General features: G+C 51.9%; 1 long non-coding RNA gene across 1 annotated transcript; it reads left to right on the top strand.

Moving 5' to 3' along the window:
- Positions 1 to 10,463: 10,463 nt before the first annotated feature.
- LOC146765241 (uncharacterized) lies at positions 10,464 to 19,475 on the top strand. The gene is made up of 2 exons (XR_014950132.1): positions 10,464 to 10,738; positions 19,292 to 19,475. It is a non-coding gene; the product is annotated as an uncharacterized LOC146765241 (long non-coding RNA).
- The last annotated feature ends 6,076 nt before the right edge of the window (positions 19,476 to 25,551 follow it).

Genomic DNA, 25,551 nt, shown 5'->3' with positions numbered 1-25,551 from the left:
CGCCTCCGCAGCCGCTGCCCGAGTGCGGCGAGCGCGGCTCGGCTGCGCTGCGCCCGCCCCGGCACCTCCCGCCGCCCGCCCGGGCGCGCTCCCGGGCGCGCTCCCGCGTTAACCCTTCCGCAGCCGGGGCGCCGGCAGCGCCGCTCGCACCCCCTGCCCACCTCACCTGCGCCGCCGTGTCCCGCGGAGCCGCGCCCGGGGAGCGGCTCGGCGCTGGAACAAAGCCCGGAGCGCCCGGGGCTGCGCGGGGCTGCGCGGCCGGCCCGGCACAGCTGCGCCCGGAGAGCCCCGCAGCTGCCCCGCAGCTGCCCCGCAGCTGCCCCGCCTCGGGGGGGCTGCAGGGACAGGAACGGAGCCGGCAGGTTCTGCCCCCGGCTCTGCCCCCCGCTCAGAGCACCCCTCGGCTCCAGTTCTGGTGGCAGGAGTGACGCCTGAGCGCTCCATTCCTCAGTTTCCCCGTCTCTGCAAGGGCTGGCAGCCTGGTTTTCTGCCAAGGGCGGGTCACCTCCAGCACAGCTAGAGGTGGGCATGTGCTGCAATGCCCCTGAAGCCACTGACCCCAACAGCTCCTGCCAAAATCTGCCAGAAGCCAACCACAGTGGCCGTGGCCAGCTGGGACAGGGAGCCCTGTGACCACCCACTGGGAGCCACAGAACCCCTCCTTGGGCTCGAGTGCTTCAGCCACGGAGCCACGACCTGGCCTTGGCTGCTGCCTCTGCACACGGAGAAACCCCTGGAAGCTGCAGGGTACCCAAAGGGAGGAGCATCTTCCAGCACCTCACACCCCTCTGGCCGCCTGCTGCAGCCCACAGGGGTCTGGAGCACCTGGAGCCAGGGAAGAGAAGGCAGTGGCAGTGCCACAGCAGGACACTGCTCCTGAAAGGCAGGAGCACCACGGCCCGGCTGACCCTGACCCTGAGCCAGCCAGGCTCTGGGAATGATTCCGAGCAGAGCAGCTGGTGGAGGGGATCAATACCATGATGGATTGCTGTTCGGATCTTGTCATCAGGAGTTTTGTAACCATTTTTCTGTTACACATTGGGACAGTTGCAAGAGAAAATCAGAGCCATCATCCTGGGCCTCGTCCACAACAAACCTGAGTGACGGAACCACCCCAATTTCCTCTCAGAGCTCCCCTCCAGCCCAGCCTGTGTCACCCTCACTGCTGTCACCATGGCCACAGCAGTTCCCTGCCTGGTGCACCTCAGCAAGGCCCTGCAAGAGCAGTTTTGGGTGGCAAAGGTCCCGGCTGGGGTTGGCTTTGCTCTTTGCCCCTGCAGAGGATTCAGGATCCCCTTGGAGCCGGGAGAGGTCTCCAGGCTGCAGCTGCTGAGCTGGGGAGAGGCAGCAGCGGGCACTCAGAGGATGGCAGCATCGGTTCCTGAGCAAGCTTTTCTCTCTGCCAGCCCGTTCCCAGAGCAGCTCCTGTGCTGCAAGCTCCCACGAACGGAACCAAGCCCCCAGCAAAGCCAGCTTTGGGTGAATCACATCCCACCAAGCAGCTCCTCGTGAGAGCCCCACAGGGCAGGGCAGCGCATCTCAGCAGCCCTTCCCCTCCTCTCTGCAGGCCCGTGTCTGCAGCCTGCCTCCTGTTTATCATTTACTGATGGTCACTGTGCTCCTGGAATCACAGGCTGCTCCCAGCTGATCATCCCAGCATTGCCGGGCTGGGGAGCAAAGCAGCAGGGGGAGAGCAGGCTCTGCTGGGAGCCCCTGGGTCACGGGTGTGTCTGACCAAGTCAGGAGTGTGTCTGACCAGTCACGGGTGTCTCTGACCAGTCATGGGTATCTCTGACCAGTCACGGGTGTGTCTGACCAGTCACGGGTGTCTCTGACCAGTCATGGGTGTCTCTGACCAGGTCAGGAGTGTCTCTGACCAGTCACAGGTATCTCTGACCAGGTCAGGAGTGTCTCTGACCAGTCACGGGTGTGTCTATCAGGACTTCCAAGCCTGGCTCCACACTCCTGGAAGCGCCGGTACCCAGCTTTGGACACCACCTCGGGCTCTTCCCTCCCTGCCCAGACCCCAAATCAGCCTTTGCTCCACCTTTGCCATCCCCAGGGCAATAGAACAGAGTCGTGGCTTCCCAGACAAGCACGGCAGGGAAACAGCGCAGGGAAAAGAGCCTTTTCCCCCATTGCCGGGGGGTTTGGGACACGGGGAGCCCATCCAGGCGCATTTTTCGGCGTGGAGCGGCTGTGCGAGGCCGAGAGCACCATCTATAGGCACCGTCTATAGGCGCCGGCAGCTCCCGCTGCCGCCCAGCCCCGCAGAAACCCAGCGCAGCTAATAATTATTCAGCGCTAATCACTACAATAGAAGAATCATAGGCAGTTATTTAGAAATGATTGTTTCCCCTCGGTTATTACTTATGACAGTGAAAGGAAGTATCAAGTAGTCAAACCCATGTGTATATGGGAAGCTGAGTGAAGGATCAATGGGAATTTAACCAGCACTTTGCACTATTCTTCCTCTTTAGAAGAACCTTGTCAAGTGATTTTTTTTCTCTCTCTGCTGTTCATCATGTCTTCTTGGGAAATGAAAAGGATTTTTCTTTTCCTAGCGCTCCTTATCCCTTCCTCTCCTCGGATTTTCCCATAACTCCGAGCTCCAGCTCCTGCCTCCGGATCCCCTGGTTTGAGCTGAGCTGAAATTAACTCTGGGTTTTTCTTTCTCAAACAAACTCTGGTTTCATTAAGTGCAAGGGCAGGAGAACAGAAAGTCTCCGGATCCTGAGTTCCAGAGTGTCTTGTTACTGTCAGAAACACAATTGCCTGTGCCGGGGTTGTGTCAGGAATTCCAGGTGCAGACAATGTGCCATTTTTAATCATCTTCCCACAGCTGAGAGCTGAAAGAAAGGGGATCATACAGAGGAGAGCACAAAAATAACCCTGGAAAGAACTCAGCAATATTTAGTGATGTTCAAAAATCAAATACAACATGAAAACATTGGCCAGGCTGGCCCGTACCAGGAGTGACGGTGTCACCTTCTCCTCTCCTTCCCTTGGCTCCTCAGCGTGACCCAAGCTCTGCACACCACTCCCACCTCTTTTTAAATAAATATTTGCTGCATCCTTGCGTTTCCCCTGCCAGGAGCAGGGAGAGGCTCCCACCTCGGTCACAAGCCAACGAAGCGGCCGAGGAAAGGTCACCTGGAGGGGCTGGCAGCCCCCGTGGCCTCTGGTGCCCCTCTGAAGCACAGCTGTGTTCCAAAGTGTCCCCAGAGTGTCCCCAGAGTGTCCCCAGAGTGTCCCGTGAGCCCAGGGCTGCCCCAGAGAGCGGGCACAGGGGCTGAGAGCGGGGAGCTGAGCCTTCCCCAGAGCAGGCCATGGGACTGGGCATCCATCCATGGCTTTTGGAACATTCCCATCCCAGCTGTGACCCAATCCAGCTGTGCTGACCCCGATCCAGCTGTGCTGCCCTGCCCCAGCAGGGCCCCTCCAGCTGCTGGACAGTGCCTGAGGCCAGGACTGGCTTTGCTGGAGCCTCCCAGGGGCGCTCAGGGCTGGGCAGCCCCTCCAGCCCGGGGCTGGGGTCAAAGGGGGTGAGGAGTTAATTATTGGCCCCTAATGAAGGAGTGTCCACACGTGCACAAAGACCCCAAAGGCAGCAGGGCCCGTGGTGACACCGCTGTCCCCTCTGGAGGGGTGCAAAGGGAGCTTTTCCAGGGCTCTGACTGGGGCTCCCCAAAATCTCTGTCTGAATTTCCTCAGGGCCGGCTGAATTCCCCTGCAGGGGGGAATTCCCTCCCCCAGCTCACTGAAGGGGTGTCTTGGGGCAGAAGCATCTCCACAATTTCGCTCAGGTGCTTGCTGTGATTAAAAACATGCTTTAGCAATAAATCTCCCCTGCCCGCTCCCTGCTCTGCGCTCATTGGAAATCTTTAGTTCCTTCATCATAAAGAAATGAGTATTTCAAGCTCCCTGTCCTAATGAAGGTAAAATACAGAGCATATTGTCAAGCACGCTGTGGCTCTGCCTTCCCTTCCACAATAATCTTTCTAATTCTTCTGCAGGCGCTGTGTATCACTGACAGCGCCGAACGGAATGAAATGCAAACCTAAATGATTTTAAACCCTAATTTCATCTCTTTTTTTTTTCCCTCTTGTCTGAGGAGATGGAGATTTTTTTTCTCCCCCTGCATAATAGGTGGGAGCGGGGTGGAACTGGAAATCCTTTGATTTGTGGCTCTGGCAGTGTTAATCTGTTGCTGCAAATTCTGCACAGCTTCTGGAAGTGATGGAGGAACGCACGTTGCTCCAGACTCTTTCCAGGATTCTTAGGAAAGGGAGGGGGATGCTCACAGTCAAACACAAGCCCAGAAGTTTATAAAACTCCTTCTCTTCAGGTAGCTCAGCCAGTACCAGACAAAGGCAGAACAGGCACAAACTCACTTTCAACACCGTTTTCAGTTTGTTACCATCACAAAGAACAGAGATAAAAACAACAAAAGAAGAAAACTTCAAGGGCACCAACCCTTCCATTTCCCCCGAATTTCCATCTCACCTGCTTCTCCAGCAGCTCCTTGCAGCTCTCTCGGTGCCCGGGGCAGAGAGAAGCAGGCTGGGCTGCAGCCCTGGCACCCTCCGGGGCTCCCCTCTGCTGCCTCCCCCTCCCCAGAGGCTGCCCTGGCCTGCAGAAACGTGGGACACACGCAGAGATTCATTGCACGTGTGCGAGAGCCGATTGCAGCGAGGTGCTGGCCTTGATTGATGTCTTGGGTCATGTTGGGGAGTGTATCCAGGGAGTTTTCACCTCACAGATGTACAGAGAGGGACCTCCTCTGGCTCCTTTCTTCGCCTCAATACCCAGCAAGGGGCCCAGGAATATTGGGGGATTAATGTCACAACAGAAGGAAAAAGTCTGCCATTCAATCTATTTAAACATTTGATTTCACCAGTGCACCAATTAGACATTCCCTGTCTAAAGAGACCACGGATTAAAGCAACAGCAACACTGAAAAAAATCATAATCTCTTTGGAGATCTGTCTGTGGATGGATCTTTTCTCTCAAATGATCAAGGCAAATATATGAAATTGAAAAAAAAAATAAAAAGAAAAAAAAGACCTCTTAGAAGTAAACTTTAGGGCTATGTGAATAATTTCCCCGTTCTTGTCTGAGCTCCCTTTCATGAGCTGCTTTTCCTTTCCCTGGCACCTTTTTCCTGGGGCCCATTTGCATTCCCCTAATTAGGGAGCTGCCAGCCCTGCAGATGCCACTGGCTGCCCTCGCCGGGGTCTGCAGGAGCCTTTCAGCTGCTGCTCCCAAAGCCCAGGGCTGGGGCAGGGGGATGAGCCCAGCCCAGAGCGGGTCCCAGCTCCTGCTGCCCACAAACCCGGCCCCAAACCCGGGAATCCACCGCAGCTCCCCCAGCACCAGGGCACAGCTTGCCTTTCCTCCCGGGACACCCCCAGAGGTGGCACTGGTGTCTCCACTGAGCTGCTGGCACTTGGCAAACTGCTCTGCTTCCAGCAAGTCTCCTCCTGACAAAAGGAGACCCCAAAATCTCCATTTTCCCCTCCCCAAAGCCACTCGGGGCGGTGGCGATGGCACCTCCCTGGTGACCGGGATCTAGGATGAATCCTGGGGTATTAAAAAAGGCAAAAGCACGTCCTGAGGAATTAAAAAAAGCCCAAAACTCCTGTCCAAGCCCCCGTGTCATTCTCAGGCCGGGACTGGCAGCAGAGAACTCCCAGCTCCCCGCGCTGTGCACCAGGAAAAGCAGGGAGGGTTCCAGACTGACAGGGCAGGAGGGCACCACAAAAGCAGGAGACCAAGTGGATTATTTCTGCCAGCTCCCATCCCTCCTGGCTCTGCCAGGACCTGCTTCCAGCTCCTCTCTCCTTATTTAGATGAGTGGAAGGTTTAAACGGGGAAGTTTTCCTTGGCAAATGTGTTCTGGCAGCTGAAGTGGACCAGTTAAATATACCCAGCCCAGACAAAAGGAACAGGCTGTTTCCAATCAGGAGCACTGGGGTTTTTCTTTTCCATCATTTCTGGTGCTCCTTGGGTGAGGGGTTTGCCTCAGGGAGAGGGGAGAAAGGGCAGGGAGAACCCAAAAGTGCAGATCTGCTCAACATCTGAATTCCTCAGGCTCCAGTTCCTCGGGCTCCAGTTCCTGTTGCCTTGCAGGGCTTTAATCACCCCAAGGTGCCCATGGCCAGTCCAGACCCAAGCCCCAGAGCCCATTCCTGCCAGCTGGGCAATTCCCAGGCCAGCAGAGCCCTTGTCTGGGTCTGGCTGCTCCTCACAGCCTTGCAGGAGGCACCAGAGGCTTTTCCAGGAGGATGTGACCCTTCCCTCTCTTCCCTCTCCTTGCAGAGCTCCCCAGCCTGGAAGCAATCCAGACAAAATTGAAACAAGAAGTAACTCGGGCGGGCTGTCCCTAAATCCGAGTATCTCACTTGAAGATTATTTTATCCTTTATTTCTTCTCTGGTGCTCTTGCCAAACGTGAGAGCTCCTGGTGCCCGTTCGGGAGGGAATTTCCTTCCTGCTGAATTCCCCAAGGCCCACGGAGATCCCAGCTGGGATCCCTCGTGCAGGACAAGCCCCAGGCTGGGAACCTGCCCAGCCCCAGCCCTGGCAGAGAAAGGTGTGCCAGGCACGTTCTCCTCTCTTTCAGGACTTTTCACAGAGGAGCACAGGGAAAAAAGAGAGAAAACAATTTCTATTTCTGCTCCTTGTTCTCCCGTGTGGAACAAGTCGGGAGAATTTTTTTCCTGGGGTGATGGCTTGGTTGGATTCTGGTGAGGGTTGTTGGAGCCTGGTGGCCAATCCAATGTGGCTGGGCTCTTAGACAGGGTCATGAGTTGGGAGTTAGATTTGGTAGTTAGAAAAGTAGGTTTGTAGTTTTAGTATCTCCTTTAAATAATATATTAATGTATTATAGTATAGATATAATAAAGAAATCATTCAGCCTTCTGAGCTGGAGTCAGCCACCAACATTTCTGCCCACCGGGCTCACCTGCATTTCCAACAGGAAGGAGCACAGGTCATTACCAAACCCAACAAAAATCACCAAGCAGAGCCAGGAAAGCTCAGCACTGGAGAACAAAAGGAAAGGGAACCGTTTGTCACCTCATAAAGGAACTGGAAAAGAAAGTCTCTGACGATGAGGGAGGACGATTTGCTCTCATGGGCCAGTGCACAGCCAAATATCTACAAGCTGTTCGCGCAGACTGATTGCAGCAGGGCCAGAATGCCATTGTGCGTGCTCTAAAAAACAGGAGGAGAAAGCCACCACCGCAGAGAGGCACTTCAGAAATAAATCACGGCCTATTCATTAAACCAGATTATTTTAGTGAAATCTATTTCCCCCCTCTCTTTATTGCTTTGTTTTCTGTTATGTTAATTCTGCGTCTGCCTCAAGTTGAACTCCTTGATCTGCAACATCTTTAGCTTTAATTTTAATTTTTCCCCCCCCCTCTCTTCTCCTCTTAGCAGCGAAATGAATTCCAATAATTTGCATTTATTGCAGAGAACATCCAGCCTCGTCTGTAGCCTTTGGTGAGACTGAATTGCTTTTCTGCTTCACGGGGCACACGGAGTGGCTGCAGAGCCCCTCACCACCCCGGAATCATCTCCCTGGCACTCCCACGGTGCTGCAATATTTATCATATTGATCCTCCATAAAATAAATAAGCAAAATGATATTATTGGAAGCAATGATCTGATGAACCCAGGGACTGAATCAATCACTTGGCAGCGACTTTAGAACAAGCAGCCGTTCACTCTCAACTGTTTCCAGAGCCAATTTTCCTTACAAATGGGTTTCTCATCAACCTAAGCACCTCACAGAGGGAATGTGGCCTTCCACTGGATCTCCTTGGAAAATAGGAGCGTTATATATGTGTGCTATACCAAATCTAACTCCTTTATAGCCACACGCTTCCATTTCTTAATTAACTTTAAATCCTCTTTAAAAAAGAATTGATTCATTTCACGGATTTAGCTCAGAGAGAAATTCTGGAATTCTCTCCAGTGCACAAACCCAGGGCTGGCTTCACACTGGTTCTGTTTGTTGGAAGAGATTTGTGACAATCAAGGATCCAAACGCAGGGAATTGGCACAGCTTGTTTTCTGTGATGCTCTCCTGTACCTCGGGAACAGGATTCCTCCTGTACCTCGGGAACAAGATTCCTCCTGTACTTCGGGAGCAGGATTCCTCCTGCAGGGCCCAGGGAGAGCTCCTGGGGCTGGGGGCAGGAAATTGGAGCCGCAGCCTCGGACAGCAGCAGAAGTGACCCAGCAAACCCAGCACCAAAACCCTGAGCTGGTCCCAGGGGCTCCATTCCTGCAGCAGCTCCCAGCCCTGCAGCCCCTGCCCTGGGAAACGCTTCTGGAGCAGCGATGGAAAAGGATGGGAGAGGTTCAGGGGAGCCCTGGAACCCGAGGAGAGGAGAGGAGAGGAGAGGAGAGGAGAGGAGAGGAGAGGAGAGGAGAGGAGAGGAGAGGAGAGGAGAGGAGAGGAGAGGAGAGGAGAGGAGAGGAGAGGAGAGGAGAGGAGAGGAGAGGAGAGGAGAGGAGAGGAGAGGAGAGGAGAGGAGAGGAGAGGAGAGGAGAGGAGAGGAGAGGAGAGGAGAGGAGAGGAGAGGAGAGGAGAGGAGAGGAGAGGAGAGGAGAGGAGAGCTGCTGGGGCTGGCTGGGATCTGTGGGAACCTGGCTGTGGGGAAGAGCGCAGCAATTCCAGGTCTGGGGCCATGGACACACGGTCCCACAGCACCTGGGGACATTGCCAGGACCTCTCCAGCTTTTCCCCCTGTTCTGAGGAGGGAGAGGCGGAGGACTGAGGCAGGAGGGGACAGGGCCAGGAGAAGAGGCTGGAGGTGCTGGCAGTGATCTCACAGCACATTCTGTGCTCATCATCCAATGCCACAGCACCCACCCACCGTTCCTGTAACTTCCAAGGAACAGAATTCACAGTTCCCCAAGGGGCAACACCTTGGGTTTAACCCCTTCTTTGCTGCCTGTCCCTATAAACCTGGAGGATCAGCCAGTGAATCCTGCCAGACCCTTCCCTGTGTCACCAGGACCCAAATCCTCACCTCTGGTGTCACCAGGACCCAAATCTTCCCCCATGGTGTCACCAGGACCCAAACCCTTCCCCTGGTGTCACCAGGACCCAAATCCTCTACCCTGGTGTCCAGCTCTCACCAGTGACGTCTCATTTCACACAGCAAAGGAAAAAAATTCCATGAAAAATCTGCCTGATTGGGGATAAGAGTGAAACTTATTGATCCCAGCAACAGAAGTACACGGTGCCTGTAATTAAACACGTGTAGGCTGGGAGCTGCTTGGCTGCCCTTGGGTTTATTCCTCGAGTGAGCTGCACACAGACAGACAGACAGACAGACAGACAGACTGCTCCCTCCCTGTGACTGCAGGCCTGGGGAGGAGGAATAAATTAATCAAGCTTACCTCTCCTTGCAGGAAAGCCAATCAAGCTGGCTTTTCGAAGGATAACTGCTATAAACCCTGCATAAAAAGGGGAAAAAAATACAGCTGGGACCTCCACATTGGCTTTTTAACAGCTGTTTGTAAATATGTCTAATAACTCATCCTGTCAACATGCTGGCTTGGCCATTAGAAGGAAATATTCATAAACGCTATTCCCAGTGCTGATGGCTCCATTTCCTTAATGAAATCCACAGAGTTTGCTTTGCAAAGTTTAATTGCTGGAAGAATGGGTGTCGGGTTTCTGCAGCCGACCTGCTGCCCTGAAATCCTTCCAGCTCCCATGTACAACAAGGAAAGAACTTAATGGAGCTTTTGCAGCAGTGGCTTAGCAGCTAAGCCACCTTTAAGCAATAATCCCAGCAAATATAGGTGGAGATGCTGGAATCTCCAGCCTTCCAGGAGAATAGATTTTAAGTAATATGAAATTCAGTGCTGCTAATTGACTGAGCAGGGGATTTCTGGGGGAAATGCCTGCAGCATGGCAATCCATGGCAATCCAGGCACTGAGTGCATCTCCTGGATGTGGAAGTGAGAAGAAGGATGGAGCTGGATGGGGAGAGGGCAGGGCCAGGCAGGGGTGGGCGAGAGCACTGTAACCCCTGTGCTGGTAACACACACCCCAAGCCCTGGGGATTGTCACCTTCCACCTTCCACCTGCTAAATCCATCATCAACAGCAGGCTGAGATTGTTGGAATTCCTGTGGAATCTCTGATTTCCCTGACTCTGATTGAACTCCTGCATTTCCCAGCAGCCAGGAGCCCAGTTCCCCTCAGGGACCTGAAACCATGCCCAGGGGCAGAGCCCAGGGCTGAAGGTGTGTTTGACCACCCAAACCCCCTGCCCAGGACCTGCCAGTCCCACCCTGCTCCCATTCCTGACTCTCAGGGTGGCAGTGGCAGCTCCAGTGATTCACCTGACCCCCAACAAACTGGGGGAGGCTGAAGCCCATGCTTTGGGGCAGCCCCATGGCACCTGGGCACTGCCCGGGGCCAGGGCAGGGCTGGGAGCCCCGCAGGCACAGCCTGGGGCTGTGAGCAGCCAGCAGCAGCTGGAGCTGAGCCCTGTTTGTTTTCACTCCTGACTCCAGCAAAGCAGAAGCTGATCATATGTGAGAGAGGCAGGATTTGAACAAGATCTCCGACAAGAAAAAGGGCAAGGCAGAGGAGCCTGCAGGAGGAAGGATGATGCAGTTCTGTTCCCAGATGGAGGCTTTCTCCGCTGCCTCAGATGCTGGGGTCAGAGGAGGACAAGGAGCTGAATCTCCTCCGAAGCTCACAAGGTGAGTGCCTCTCGTGTCCCCCTCTCTGACAGACACACGCATTTCTCTACGAGCCCCACAGGGGTGCACAGCAGAGAAAAGCTTTGAAAAATCACCCTGAGAAGGCTGTGCCTGCCCAGGCTGCTGGCTGTGGATGTGCCAGGCTCTGCCAGCCCAGCCCAGCCCAGCCCCAGTCCCACAGCCCAGCCTCTCCAGCAGGAGCAGAGGCTCCAGCTCGCAGCATTTTGGGGAGGAAGAGCTGTCCAGCAGCTCGGCTGGCAGAGCTGAGCCCTCCCAGGGCAGCAGCCTGCTCTGCCTCCTCCCAGTGCTTCGGGTAAACTGAGGCAGCTCCTGCTGTGCCCACAGCCCTGGGAGCTGCAGGGGATGGACACTGGGGGTTTTTGGGGTGCCATCCAGGAGAGCAGCTGGCTGAGAGTGGGGATGGGGCTGTGCCTTGCTGTGGGCTGCCTGAGCACTGCCCAGTCCTGCTTCCCCACCCAAAATCCCCATTCCAGTCTTCTCCTCTCCTCCTGGCTCTGCACAGCTCCCCTGGCCGTGCCACAGGTGCTGAAGGGGGGGGTTTGTGTAGGAAATCCACCTCTCCCCCTCTCATCCCACTCCTCTGTGCTCACACTGGGGTGATCCTTGTGGATACTTGTGCAGGATATTTCATATTCCAAGGAATATGGAATAAAGCCCAACTGGTGTTAGGAAAGGAGCAGGGAAAAGAACCCACCAATAATCTCCAGCGTGGCCTCACAGAGATAAACCTGTGCTGTGCAGGGGCAGGAGGGATTTGGGAGCCAAGAAGGGATGTGAACCCTGAGGGTGTGGCTGGCCCAGCCCCACAGCACCCTCAGCCCCTGAGCCCAGGTGTCCCTCTGCCCCTGGGGCACAGTGACACAGAAAACCAAAATCCCAGCTCGTGCTGAGGCCAAAGCCCAGCCTGGAACATCAGCCACTGATGCTTTTACCCTCATGCACCTGAGGCCTCCCCGGTGCACAGGGCAGCTGGCAGAGCCCCCCAAGCACCTCAACAACTCCATCCATCCCCAAAGCCCAGCCTCTGCCCTAGGCACATGCTGCCATTTCCCAAGGAACCTTTTCATCCATTTTTTATGCAGCTCACTTTCTTCAAAGGCAGATTGGGGCTGGATGTGAGAACGGAAACCAATATTTCACTTTCCTCCTGCTGCATTTTAATCCTGGAGTCTGGCACTTGGCTGAGCACTGCCCCAGCTTGCCAGGGAGGACATCAGGAGCCAGTGGGTAACTGAGCTCAGAGTCATTAGTGCAGAAGAGGACAGAATCTGGTTAATTATTTTAAAGGTTATTCCTTTATAATTTCATTTTTTCCTGCTTTATTTTAAAAATCAAGTTTGCTCTCTGCTCTTTTCCTGCCATCCAGAGCCCTCCTCCCACCCCCTTCCTCTGCTCCCCCACTTCTTTCCTCCTCTTCATCACTCCTTTCTGATAATTTATTTTAAAGTGCTTTCGTTTTAATTAAACCCATAAACAGGTACAAACAAACATGAAGAAAGGAAAGATTAAAGTCTTTTATCTACTAATTATAGTCCAGATGAGAGGTTTCAGATAAATGATCAGAGCATGGTGTATTTATGGAGCTCATCAGCCTGTAATTAATTCAGCATCGGGGTTACACCCGTGTGGGCTCTGTGGCACAAATTGTTCCTTCCTCCTGCCCTCAGTGACTCCAGCTCGGGGCAGAACAAATCTCCCTTGGCCCAAACGCTGTTTTCACCTTTGGGGGGAGTTTCTTCCTCCTGCTTCTCTGCTCAGCATCACCCAGGCTGGGAGTCCAGGGCTTCCCTCTGGCTGCCCTGGGACCCTGGCAGGGTCAGGAACCCCCTGGACAGAGCCCCAGAGACACTGGCTGTGATCTCTGGCCATGGAAAAGAGTTTTCAGTCTTACAGGATGAATTACCAGCTCTGAGTGTTTGATATCAGTAATAATTAAGTGTGGCACAGGTGCAAAAGTAAAATTTTAGGATTCTAGATGAGGGATCCAAAGGGGACAAGCTGGAGGAAATTGGGTGTGCCTTGTCCTTTTTCTCCTTCTTCATGCCCTCCATGTCTCACTGTGGTGTTGGCATTTTTCTGTTGGTTCAGGCTGGGGACACACTGTCCAACGTAGGTGACAGATATTGGCACGTTCTTGTCAATGCAGCCCAGGGAGTTTCTGGTATTTAATGTTTGTCACATCCCACTGAGGGCAGAGCCCCACACGCTGCCCTGCAGGACAGAGCTGGGCAGGGCAGCAGAACATGTGAGAGATCAACAGAATAAACAACCTGGAAACCAGCACAGACCAATTATGGCTTCTGCTTTGGCAGCGGGGCTGACAGACAGAGACTTTTACAATCCCAGAATCATCAATAGCTCAGATTCTGACATCACCCCAGTCTGGGAATGCACACCCTGAGTGCCTTGTGATGTGCCCAGCGCTTCTGCCCCGTGCCCATCCCAGCTTGTGCTGCTGGAACACCAGCTCGGATCAATAAACTCCCCTGTGCCAGCTGGAGCTGCTCAGGCAGCAGCCAGGGAAGATCCACAAGGTGTCATTAATTCAGGATTAGTTCCAGAGCCATCATTTTTTTCACTTTATAACTGTCTATCCCTTCCCCGATCCATCTCTGCGCAGTTTTACATCATGATCATTTACCAAAATATCCCAGGGCTGTTATATTTTGAGCCTTTTCCATTTTTCTTGCTGGTGGCTCTGGTTTAGGCTGTGGATTCCCAGCAAAGACAGATTTGCCAGGCAGGGAATGGAATGGAGCTGCTGCTGGGAGAGAGGTGCCCTTAACCCTGCCAGGGCCACAGCAAGGGGCCAGCACACAGAAATTGGGCTTTTCATCAGATCTTGGTCTGTAATTCACATTAAAATGCTTCTCCTCGTTGTCAGTGCCCTCCAAGCACATCTGTATTTAATTGGGGGCTGGAGGAGGTGAGGGAAGAACAGAACCCCAGAACTGGAGGAGCCACCAGAGCACCGGGGAGCTCGGCAGGAGCCAGGCCTGGATACCCCGAGGAGTTTTCCTCACACCTCGTGGTCCTTTCCATCCCCCAGATCTCCACTCCAACTCTTTTTTGTTTTCCTTTCTTTTATTTTTTTAAGGAAACAAATTATTCCCACATCAAAAATTACCCCTGTAAGGAAAACATCAATCTTTATTGTCCGTTTCTCATTATTTCTGTGCTGAAAAGCAGAGGAAAACCCTGCAGTGGAAGGCAGGTTTGGGATGAGGCACCTGGGGTTTGGTAGCTGGATCTGTGCTCCTGGCTGGGGCTCTGCTCTCAGGGCAGTCCCACAAATCCACCTGAAAGCGTTCAGGAAATGGGAGCCCATCAATTTTAGGGGTTGAAGGACACTCGGCGTGCCCAGAGGTGCCTGGGGAGGTTTTGTTTTCAAAGTCAATGTGCCCACGGGGGTTTTGCTGGGCCCCATTTGTACCGGGGGTTGTACAAACACCTTCAGCAGACCCAGGGGCTCTGCTCAGGAATTTGAAGCTTTCCTTCAGTCAGGAGGAAAGTCCAGGGGCTGAACCCTGAGCCAGCACCGGGACGGAGCTGTGGCAGCTCCGCAGGCACAGAAATGCTGCTCAGAGCAGCAGAACCTCCCTGATCCTCCTGGGCTGGAGGCACAGGGGCCTGTCAGACCCAGGCAAACACAGAACAAACAGCTCAGGGAATGTCCCAGGAGGTGGGAGCTGTGTTACAACCCAGTTTATAAAAGCAGAGCTGTTAACAATGGGAAACTGCAGGATTTTCCCCATTTTAGCCTCCCTGGCCTGGCCCTGGATGGTCTCTGACCAGCTTCCCACACAAACCCAGGCTTGTGCAGACACACAGGCACAGAAGCAGCCAATCCACCCAAAGAAACAATTAAAAACGGAGGCCATTAGTCTGCATTAACACCAATAAGTCTCAGAAATGAGGGAGAAATTGCTCTGCATTAATTCCTCTGCGTCTCCTCCTGCTCCGAGCAGGGCTTTAATAAGGGCCACACTGGTTGGAATTGTTTGCTGATCACTCATCAGACTTAAAATGCAGCTCCTGGCAGGAATTTCTAACCCTTTCAGCACGCTCTGACCTTGGAGGGAGCTGGGATTTGGGCAAGGACAGCCAGGTGCCAGTCCCTGGGACAAACCCTCTTCCAAAGGGACAAGGGAACGGCAGCCAAGGGGCTCAGGAATGGTTTCCTTCCACAGACACCAAACAAAATAAGTTGTTTGTAAAAACCCAACCCAAAGCCAGGTTTTTGCTGGTTTTCAGAGCCTGCCTCTTTGCTTGACCAGGGCTTGAGAGGCAGCAGAGCATTTTCAGCCTCTTTACTGCACACAGAGTGTTTCCTGCAAATGGGTTAAAAATCCCCTTTGCTTTTAAACTTTAATTCCTTCCTAAATACTGCGACTATAGAGAAAAAACCTCAAGAGAATGGCTGCAGATTTAAAAAGGGAATGAAGGTTTGTGCACAGGGCTGGGAGCAGCCCCTGGCTGCAGTGATAGCACCAGCACTGTCACCCCATCACACAGAGCTGCAATTGCTTGTCCCCGTTGGCTTTTCCCCCCCCTTAATCCTTTCCTGCAGCTTTCCTGAGTTCTTTGCTTTCCTTTTATTATTTCTGGGGGCTTAAGTCAAGTTTTCAGCCAGGCTTCAAAGGGTCTGATCCATTCTGAGCCTGTAATTCCTGGACACCGACAACTGCCACAAGAAGGTTCCTGGGGTTCTGGAGGGGGATGAGACCCCCACAGCCGATCCCAGTCGCGCTTCCCAGGGGCTGCAAGGAGGAATCCGAGTCCCCAGATGGCCTGGGCGAGCTGAGGCTCTGCAGCAAATTGGGATTTCCACACCTTGGAGAAGGAGCTGACCTCAGGTGAGGTCACCCAGAGCATCTCATGGGGTTCCAGGCACAAAATCTGTGCTGGGGGAGAATCTGCTCCTGGCCCAGGAGGAGCCTGGCTGCTCCTGAGAGGTTGAGATCCTCTGGAATTCTCTGGGCTCCTCTGACCCTGGGCAGGGCAGGAGTGAGGTGCTTCCCTCAGAGCAGAGTTCTCCTGGCACAGACCTGCCCTGCTCCCCTGTGCCCAGCCCTGCCCCAAACCCATCCCCAGGGCACAGCAGAGCTGCCAGTCTCTGCCTTGGGATTTTAGCTCTGATATTTTCCATCTATTTATAATCCTGCAATTCTTTAGTGTGTAACTCCAAACTCCACACACAGTGTCAGCTGCAGTTTCCCCTTTTTGACACAACAATTCCTCTCCAGGCCTGAAGTCAAGGACACCTCACTGCCTCAGGCTCACAGAGATGCAAACAAAAGTGAGCTGGGGGGAGAAAACTTGGGGTAAATTACTTCATTACCTGAAGCTGTAATTGGAAGATTAACCCCCAATATGCAAATGGCCCCGAACATATAAAAGTGTGAAACCTGTGACCTGTGGTCCATTTTTGGGTGGGTTTTGTCTGCCTTAAATGTACCTGAAGGCCCTTCAATAAATATACCTGCTTCTCATTCCCTTAATTTTGTCTGGCCTGTGTTTTTAGGGAGCCCCAAAAGGCATCAGCAGAGCACGGGAGCATCCCCAGCCTGCAGCAGGCAGCACATGAATTATTACCCAAACTTCCCTGCTGTCAGCACATTCCTCTCCACACAGCTTCCTATTATTATTATTATTTTGTTTGTTTTTGGCACACAACTCTGAAATTTTAAACAGCTCAATCTTGCTCAAGTAATGCCACTGCCCTCCAGCCTCGGGGTTGAACTTCCCATAAAAATCAACAATAATCCTTCCACGGAGGATAGCAACCCACCCCCAAACAAGCCTTTCATGTTTGCCTTTGTTTGTTTTGTTTGGTGTCTTTAGCAGCTCTGACTTCCACCCTAATTCGCACTAAGAGCCTTTGAAAAAGAGAATTAAGGCATCCTTCAGCTTGGCAGGAGAGGAGGGAGCAGCTCCCAAGTCAGGGCAGGGAGGGAGGGTCGGCTCAGCTCATGAAAACCTGGGGTTCCTCCTGCTCTGAGCCCCTTTGTGCTGCTGGGATTCCTCCAGAGAGCACCGGGAGCCTCCAGGAGTGGTGGGAAACCTCGTGGGGAACGAGTCCCATTGCTGGGGGAGAACTGAGGGCTGGGGAGGCAAAAAGAGAGGAAAGAGAGAGAAGAAAGAGGGAAAGGAAACACTGCAGGAACCCAAAGCAGCTCAGGGTTTGGGCAGATGGAAACACCCTCAGCACCCCTGAACCTGAAATGTCTTTGGAACAAGAGGGCACAGGCAGGTGTGTCAGGCACGTTCTTCTCTCTCTCAGGACTTTTCACAGAGGAGCACAGAGGTAAGAAAGAGAAAACAATTTCTATTTATGCTCCTTGTTTTCCCATGTGGAATGTGTTTGGAGAATTGTTTACCTGGGGTGATGCTTGGTTTGATTCTGGTGAGGATTGTTTGAGCCTGGTGGCCAATCCAACCCAGCCGTGGCTGGACTCTCAGAGAGAGTCACGAGTTGTGAGTTATGCTAGTTAGAAAAGTAAATTTGTAGTTTTAGTATCTCCTTTAAATAGTATATGAATGTATTATAGCATAGTTATAATAAAGAAATCATTCAGCCTTCTGAGCTGGAGTCAGACATCAGCATTTCTTCCCACCGGGTTCACCTGCATTTACAATAGGGAATGTATAGGTTGGATATTAGGAAAAAAATTTTCACCAAAAGAATAATAAAGCACTGGAATTGTCTTCCCAGTGAGGTGGTGGAATCACCATCTCTGGATGTGTTTAAAAAGGACAGGACAAGGCACTTGCTGCTAGGTGTTAGGGCATAGGTTGGACTTGATGATCCTTGAGGTCTCTTCCAACCTCATGATTGTGTGATTGTGTGATTGTGTGATTGTGTGATTGATTGTGTGATTGTGTGATTGTGTGATTGTGTGATTGATTGTGTGATTGATTGTGTGATTGATTGTGTGATTGTGTGATTGATTGTGTGATTGATTGTGTGATTGTGTGATTGATTGTGTGACTGTGTGATTGTGTGATTCTGTGATTGTGTGATTGTGTGATTCTGTGATTCTGTGATTCTGTGATTCTGTGTGTGATTTCACGGACCCAAGGAAGGTTTTGGGTGGGAAGGGACCTTAGCAAGCCTCTCATGCCAGGGACACGTCCCTCCGTGCCAGGCTTCACCCAGCCCAGCCCTGGCACTGAGTTTGGGGAGCTGTTTCCTCACTGCCCACGTCCTGGGCAGAAGGAGCAGAGCTGCGTTTCACCGAAGGTGGAGATCCTGCCACCAGCACGTGCATCAAAGCTTTCACGTCTTCAGCGAGCACATTACCTTGATAACTCCTCTGGTTATAAAACCCAGGTACACAGATTTCTTCCAGGTCCTGAGCAGCACATGTGCTCTTTCATAATTAATAGATTGCACAGTTTATAATCAATCATGGTTGAATTTACAATGCAGACTTTTAGCATCGCAAAAAACCCACGCCTGATTATCCAAAAATATTTATTCAAGATTAAAAAACATGTAGCATATGAATATTTTAATAAATATTAAATATTTATTTCTCCTTTCCAAAGCTTTCATAACTGGGCTTTTAATTAATCTGTCATTAAAAATTTATAGAGCCAGGTAGACTTTTAAATATAATTATTAAATGATAACTTTAAGCTGCAGGTACTGACTTCTTTCTCATGGCAGCACGGAGCAGGATGAGCTCCAGCAGGAGCAGATCCTGCTGCAGGACAGGGATGGGTGGGAATGTTCACAGGAATGTTCTCTGGGAATGTTCACAGGAATGTTCACTGGGAATGTTCACTGGGAATGTTCTCTGGGAATGTTCACCAGGAATGTTCACTGGGAATGTTCTTGGGAATGTTCTCCAGGAATGTTCACTAGGAATATTCACAGGAATATGCTCTGGGAATGTTCTTGGTAATGTTCTCCAGGAATGTTCACAGGGAACGTTCACTGGGAATGTTCTCCAGGAATGCTCACAGGAATGTTCTCCAGGAATGCTCACAGGAATGTTTTATTACTTCCATTTCTTCTATTACCCCCATTTCTTTTGTTGCCCCCTCAGTCTGCCTGCACAGACCCCTGGGCAGGGACCAGCTCAGCTTCCCTGGGTTTGGACACCCTGTCCTCCCTTTCCCACCTTTCTCCAGCCTGGCTCAGGGCTGGGACCCCTCAGTGCTGGCAGCAGCCGCCTGCAAACACCCACAAAAAAACCCCTTCAATTCCCTGCTTCCAATTTTGCCTTCCCCTGCTCTCCTGGGTGCTGGGCACCTTCCTGGGCCACAGACAAACTGCTGCCCCCAGTCCTGCTGCAGGGAGGGTGGCAGAGCCAGCTTTGCACGGGCAAAGCACTCGGAGAGAATATTAAACTAAATAATAGCAATTAATTAGGCTTGTGTAAAGCTATTAACCTTCAAATCCCTGTAGAAATAATAAGTAATGCTCAGACCCTGCGGGATGCACGTGCTGTTCCCCATTCCAGGGAAGAGGCAGGCTGCAGAGCAGGAGAATGATTTCTGATTGCTGATTTCTTGTTTCTGCAGTGCTGCAGCAGCCTGGGATGGCTCCCACCCCACAGACCCGCTGCTGCTCCAGAGGAGGAGGGATTCAGGGATGCCCCCAGGCACAGGAACCCCATTTCCAGCTGTTCTCTGCAAACGGTGCTTGGGGAGCACCTCAGGAATGGGATTTTCTGGACAGATGACCAATAAAAAAACATTATGAGCCTTGAGGAGTCAGTTATTGGGTTAGAAAGGGAAATTATCCAGCTGTCACTTCTTAATTGGGCAACTTCGGTTTTGATTAGGCTTAAAAGGCCTTGTGGCACGAGGTTGTTGGCCATTTTTGTGCTGTTTTCCTGCATGCAGGGTCTGGTGCAGACAACAATACCCAGAAGCTGAAGACCGAAAAAGCCCTGTGCATCTCCTGTTCCTGACACAGAACTGCTCCAGGAGGGTTTCCCCTGTCAGGGAGCCCAACAAAGCCATGGGTTTGGGCACCCTGTCCTCCCTTTCCCACCTTTTTCCAGCCTGGCTCAGGGCTCCAGGCCTGGCACACCTCAGTGCTGGCAGCAGCTGCCTGCAAACACCCACAAAAAAACCTTTCAATTCCCTGCTTCCAGTTTTGCCTCAGCCCTCCCTTGCTGCCCGGTGTGGAAACAGCTTCAGGAGTGAGATTGGCCCAGTCCCAAACCTGTTTATTGGAACGTGAGCTCCCAGTGCTGTTGTTTCCAGCCTAACTCTGTGTTTCCCATGGATTTGAGGCAGATTACAATTAAATTTTGCCACTGTGGCCCATTCTCAGTTACCACACAAGGAAACTTCAGCCCGTGGCTGGCTTCCCTCACACACAATTAAATTAAGCGGGGAATTAATTAAATAACAGCTCTCCCCAAAGCTTTTTGGGGCTGGAATTGCCCCTAGGTGACTCTGGGGAATCCTGGCTGGGGTTGGTGCTGCTGCTCGTGGAGATGTTCTCACACTGTGCTGGGCACCTCTCAGGGTCTCCGGAATCCCAGAGGGTGGAAGTCCCTGTTCCCCTTGTTGGCCTGGAATGCTTTGATTGTGTTTGCAAGGTTGTTTATTTTTCCTTATCTAAACATTTTTTCTCTCTGACCTGACGAGGTCTGCCTGGTACAGAAGCCATGGCAGCCCCCACAATATACACTCAAAACTACGTGTGTATATTTACAGTTTTTTCACCAATTCCTATCACCTCTGTTAGACTGTGAATCTCTGCCTTAAACCAACAGAAAAGTGCCACCATCACAGCAGGACACGGAGGGCAAGAAGAACAAGAAGAAGGTCAGGACATGCCCAAATCCCTCCATCCTGTCCCCTGAACTCCTTATCTTAAAAAAACTCAAAAATTCTATTTTTTCCACCCTGTGTTTGTTCAAATATCACACTGCTCAAACCCTTGTGGCTTGTAATTCCTCATACAGAGCTGACAGCTTTTTCCACAGGCCAAAATGGAAGCCACGGGTGTTTGTGACCTCCTGCCAGGGTCTGGGGACAGCCAGGGGGATGTCCTGGGCTCTGACAGACACCCATTCTGGCTCTGGGGGCTCCGTTCCCTCCAGAGCAAAGGCTCTGCCCCAAAAGGTCCCTGCACAGCCCCAGAGCTGCTGCCAGGGCTGCAGGGAAGGAGGGCTCGGGTGCAGCGCAGGGCACGGTGACAAGGGCAGGCTCAGCCCTGGCTCTCCAGGGCTGCAATCTCCTGCCCTGCTGGTGGAAGTGCTCTCCTCAACAATCTGCCTTTAATGGGGTTACGATTGCAGAGGGAAAGCATTTTATATGGAACCAGGTTTACATTATCCCGCTATTCGGAGATCTAGCTTGCAATGCTGTTCAAATCCTTTAATCCATAAATAGGATTCCAGCCAGAGCTGGGCTGCCTTCCAAAACTGTAATCTCCAGTATATGAATTATTACAAAAAGATTAGGGTGTTTCAAGTAATAACATTTCAAATAAATCAGCTTTCATGAAGGAACAACAAACTAATATCGGAAATAACAATATAAAGACATTTATAGAGCCACTTGCTGGAATAACTTCTCTAACCAGGGGGATTCTTTGCTCATTTACATTTTAGGCTTTTTTATTTTATTTTTTTTTTTAATTGGAGGAGCAGACCTTTGCTTTGTCCCCTCTCTCCTGGGCAGAGCAGTGAAGGTGCTGCTGGCTCAGATGTCCCTTGGGGTCACAGCTCTGTTTTTGGGCACAGAGGGATGTGCTGCTGCTGCTGCTGCTGCTGTCCCTAATGGTCAGATAATCCTGGAGGCCACCACAGCTCCATTTTAATCACGATGAGCCAGGAGTTTAATTATGATTCCTGGTGCATTTGCAAAACCCCCTCCCTTCCACACCCCCCCAATGCAGGCAGAGCTTAATTCTCCCCCCTTGATTATTTCCTGCCTCTTTTGGCCACAGTTCCATGATAAATTCATTGTGCTCTGCTTCCCTACAAACTCTATGGCTTCTGCAAATCTTCTGTGGCTTTTTAAAGAAAACTTATTCCAAACCTGTGCATCCTAAAAATAACCCAAGCCTGGGGCCAATTAGGAGCCCCTGGTTTGAATTCAGGCCTTGTAACAGCATTAAAAAGGGGGAAAAGCTCCTGCCTGGGGTTGCTACCTGCTGGGCTCTGTCCTGGCACCACCAAACCCCAAAAATCCTCCTGGCAGCCCACTCCCATCAATCGTTGTGATCCTTCTAAATGAACCACCCACAACCCAAGCACACCCAAAGCCCCTGAAATCAGATCTTTAATAAAAGATACTCTGGCTCTTATCAGAAACAGCTCCATTGGATGTTTTATATATATTTAAAAAAATAAGTTTGATGGCCTCCATGATTTGTGGAGTTCCTTCAGCCACCAGCTGTGATTTACACAGGACATTTTGCCCTTTGTGGGATAAATGACACCAGGGCCCAGAGGAGAGTGAGGAGCCAGGGACCCAGACTTCCAAATTTTTATTCGAATGCAGAGGATGCAGGACAAGCCTGAAGCCACCCAGGTGATTTCCAGAGCAGCCCCAAACCCCCAAACCCTCCGAGGGGCAGCCCCATCCTTAAAACCTCTGCCTTAAAGCCACTCCAGGCTGGAACAGTCCCAGCTGAAGGCTGAAAACACAAACAAAGCCCACCCTGCCTGCTCTCCTTTTCACTTCTGATGGCCAGTGCCACAAACAAGCCATAATCACAGCAAATAGAGCTCTTTGTGCCAGCCTATAATTTTTATTTATTTTTTTCTGGTGTGTGTGAAGGTGCAGAGCAGCACCTTGGGGAGGGCCTATCAGCACACACAATGTTATTTCTCCCCGGGAATTCATCTTTCAGGCATTTCAAATCGAGCTGAAGCTTTGACATGCAGGCTGTCAATTCGGGGAAGAATTATTATTATTCAGAGAAAATTAAATAAATCGGGTCAGACTTTACCACCAGCTCAGAGCAGAGAGCTGCCAGCCCCTGCCCTGCTCCGGAGCACCTTCCGCTGACACAAAGCCCAAAATTCTGCCCCAGGAGCATTTCCCAGGGATCTGGGCACACCCAGCTCAGTGAAACTCAGCGAAAAAACCCAAAAAGAACTCCAGCAAAGCCCAGAAATAAGGAGGCAGAGGCATCCGTGGATGCAAGGGCTCCAGCAGAGCAGCACGAGCCCAGTTTGCAGCTTTTCCTGCCTCCTCAGCCCTGCTTGCCCCTGGGCCAGCAGCAGCAGAGCCCTTCCCCTCCCAGGTTCACCAAACCCCAAATATTTCCTTCAGCCACCTCAGGGCACGCACAGCCAGGATTTCCCGTGGTTCTTCACTCCTGCACCGGGCTCTGCGCTCACAGCAGGAATCTCTGGGGTTTTAGCCATTTTTCCTCACAGCTTTTTTATTTTTTGGCCAGGGCAGACGAGCTGCTCCCACCTGCTCTGCGCTGAACCCCCAGGGAATCTCTGGCTCTTTTCTCCAGGGTGTCCTCTCAGCCAGAAACCCCCTCAGGGGAGCTGCCCTGCCTCAGTTTACCTGAGCAGGGCCAGGACCACCCCTGGGCACCTGCAGGAGCTCCTGGGGGGACCTGGATGCTCCTGGATGCTCCTGGATGTTCCTGAATGTTCCTGGATGCTCCTGAATGTTCCTGGATGTTCCTGGATGCTTCTGGATGTGCCTGAATGTTCCTGGATGCTCCTGGATGTTCCTGGATGTTCCTGGATGTTCCTGGATGTTCCCGAACGTTCCTGGATGTTCCTGGATGCTCCTGAATGTTCCTGGAGGCTCCTGGATGTTCCTGGATGCTTCTGGATGCTCCTGGATGCTCCTGGATGTTCCAGTATGCTCCTGGATGCTCCTGGATGTGCCTGAATGTTCCTGGATGCTCCTGGATGTTCCAGGATGTTCCTCCCAGCCCTGCTGAGGACACCCCCGGGGTGATTCTTACCCCTATTAACAATTCTCATCGACTCTCATTGTTTTTGGGGTGGAAGGAGCTTCTCTCTAAGGTCCTTCCGGCCCATTTTGTGATTTATTAACTCCTCCTCACCAAGCTGAGCTGTGAATTCCCTGGCAATGGGATTTATTATTTCACGGATAACACTGTCTGCCATCCCCACCCTCCACACAGAACTGCCAGGGCCCCTGTGAACAGGAATAAAGTTGTTTCCCTGCATTTGCCAGTGTTTTTAATGACTATCATTAGGGCCTTATTGAGGCAGATTAAATAAAAGCCATCTTGCTCAGCTTTCCCCTCACTCCTCCTGTTTCCACCTGACTCGAGGAGTCAACGAGGCTTTTATGCATATTTTACACTGGGATGTGGCATTCAGATAAAATAATAACAACATCTGACAAAGTTTATTGTATTAAATAGAAGGTTGAGAATTCTTTTAACCTGCCCTACGTGCCGAGCAGGCTGTGGAGTAACAACAGAAAATAGCAGAGATCGCTGTGAAATAATTTGCTATTCATTTAGCTGTCAGGTGTGCTTGGGAGCAGCACTTGCAGCACCATTCAACTTTAATAAATAAATGCTTAAAATCCACTTTGCGCTCTGTAACCATCTCCTGGCATTAAAGCTAAACCCTCAGTCAAGAAGCCCAACGACCCCAGCCCTGCAGCAGGTTTTGGCATTGCTGAGCCCTTTGTGTCCCGTGAGCAGTGCCAGGATTCTGTGCGGAGCCTGGGGCTCGTTAGCGTTTCAGACAGGCTGTAATTAGCACAGGGTGGCTTCTGGAGCTCCAGCCTGAATCTGCTGGAGTCCAGCACATCCCCCTGGCTGCCCTGGATGTCCCCAGACCCTGGCAGGGGCTAGGGGACCTTGGCACAAAATCAAAACCACCTGTGGCTTCCATTTTAGCCTGTGGAAAAAGCTCTAAACTCTGTGTGAGGAATTACAAGGCACAAGGGTTTGAGTTGTGCTGAGCCCCTCCTGGGCAGACCCTTCCTGCTCCCAGGGAACCCCAGGCCAGGTGAGGTGACAGCAGTGCCTCTGTCCCCTGCAGCCAGGTCTGGGGCTGGGCACTGGAAACTCAACCTCAAATTTCTTATTTTAGGGTTCCGTGACAACGCTGTAGCAGGATGTGGTGGACTGAGGAATGCACTCAGTGCCCTGGAGGAAATCAGTGCCCAAATTGAGCTTGAGAGGTCCAGCGAGGTGACAAATCTCTTAAAAACCTCCTGGTTCCAGCCCCTTTCCATGGCAGGGACCCCTCCCCTGCCCAGGAGGCTCCCAGCACTTCCAGGAGATCTGGTGCAGCTGATCCAGTGTGGGGTGAAGGCCAAAACCCCTTTACCTGAGCAGCTCTGAGCCTTCCCAACCCCTTGCAAACCTCACCCAGGACTGCAGCCCCTGGCCACCCTCCAGCGCTCCTCAGACAGGACCTCACCAACCTCTGAAGTTCCTTCTGCCACTTCCGTGCCTTTTCTCAGTAACCTTTTCATTAGTTAGTCTTTTTTAATAGAGTCCCTTTGCTTTGATCCTCACAATTTTCCCTCCCAGTGCCTCTGATAATTTTTTTAAGGCTTCACGGTAACTTTGAAACCTTCCCCACGTCCTGGCTGAGATTCCTCCCAAACCTTTAGGAATTGTAAATGTGACCTTGCTGAGGAAATGCAGCGAGTGTCATCTCTTCTAACACATAAGACAGGCAAAGACTGTAATTTATAAGGCTGAGTACAAAGGGCTGTTTTTCTTTGAGCTAATTAACTGGAAGAAGAGGATAACTAATTAACTGCAGAGACACCCAAGGAAATACGAGGCTGCAGCCAAGCCCTGTGACTGTGGATGCTCCTTTTTAATCTCGTGGATGGGTGGGTGCATG

Source organism: Lonchura striata, chromosome 26 (assembly GCF_050655825.1).
Source record: "Lonchura striata isolate lonStrDom1 chromosome 26, ASM5065582v1, whole genome shotgun sequence".
Lineage (NCBI taxonomy): Eukaryota > Metazoa > Chordata > Aves > Passeriformes > Estrildidae > Lonchura > Lonchura striata.
This window is presented reverse-complemented; position numbering and strand designations above follow the sequence as displayed.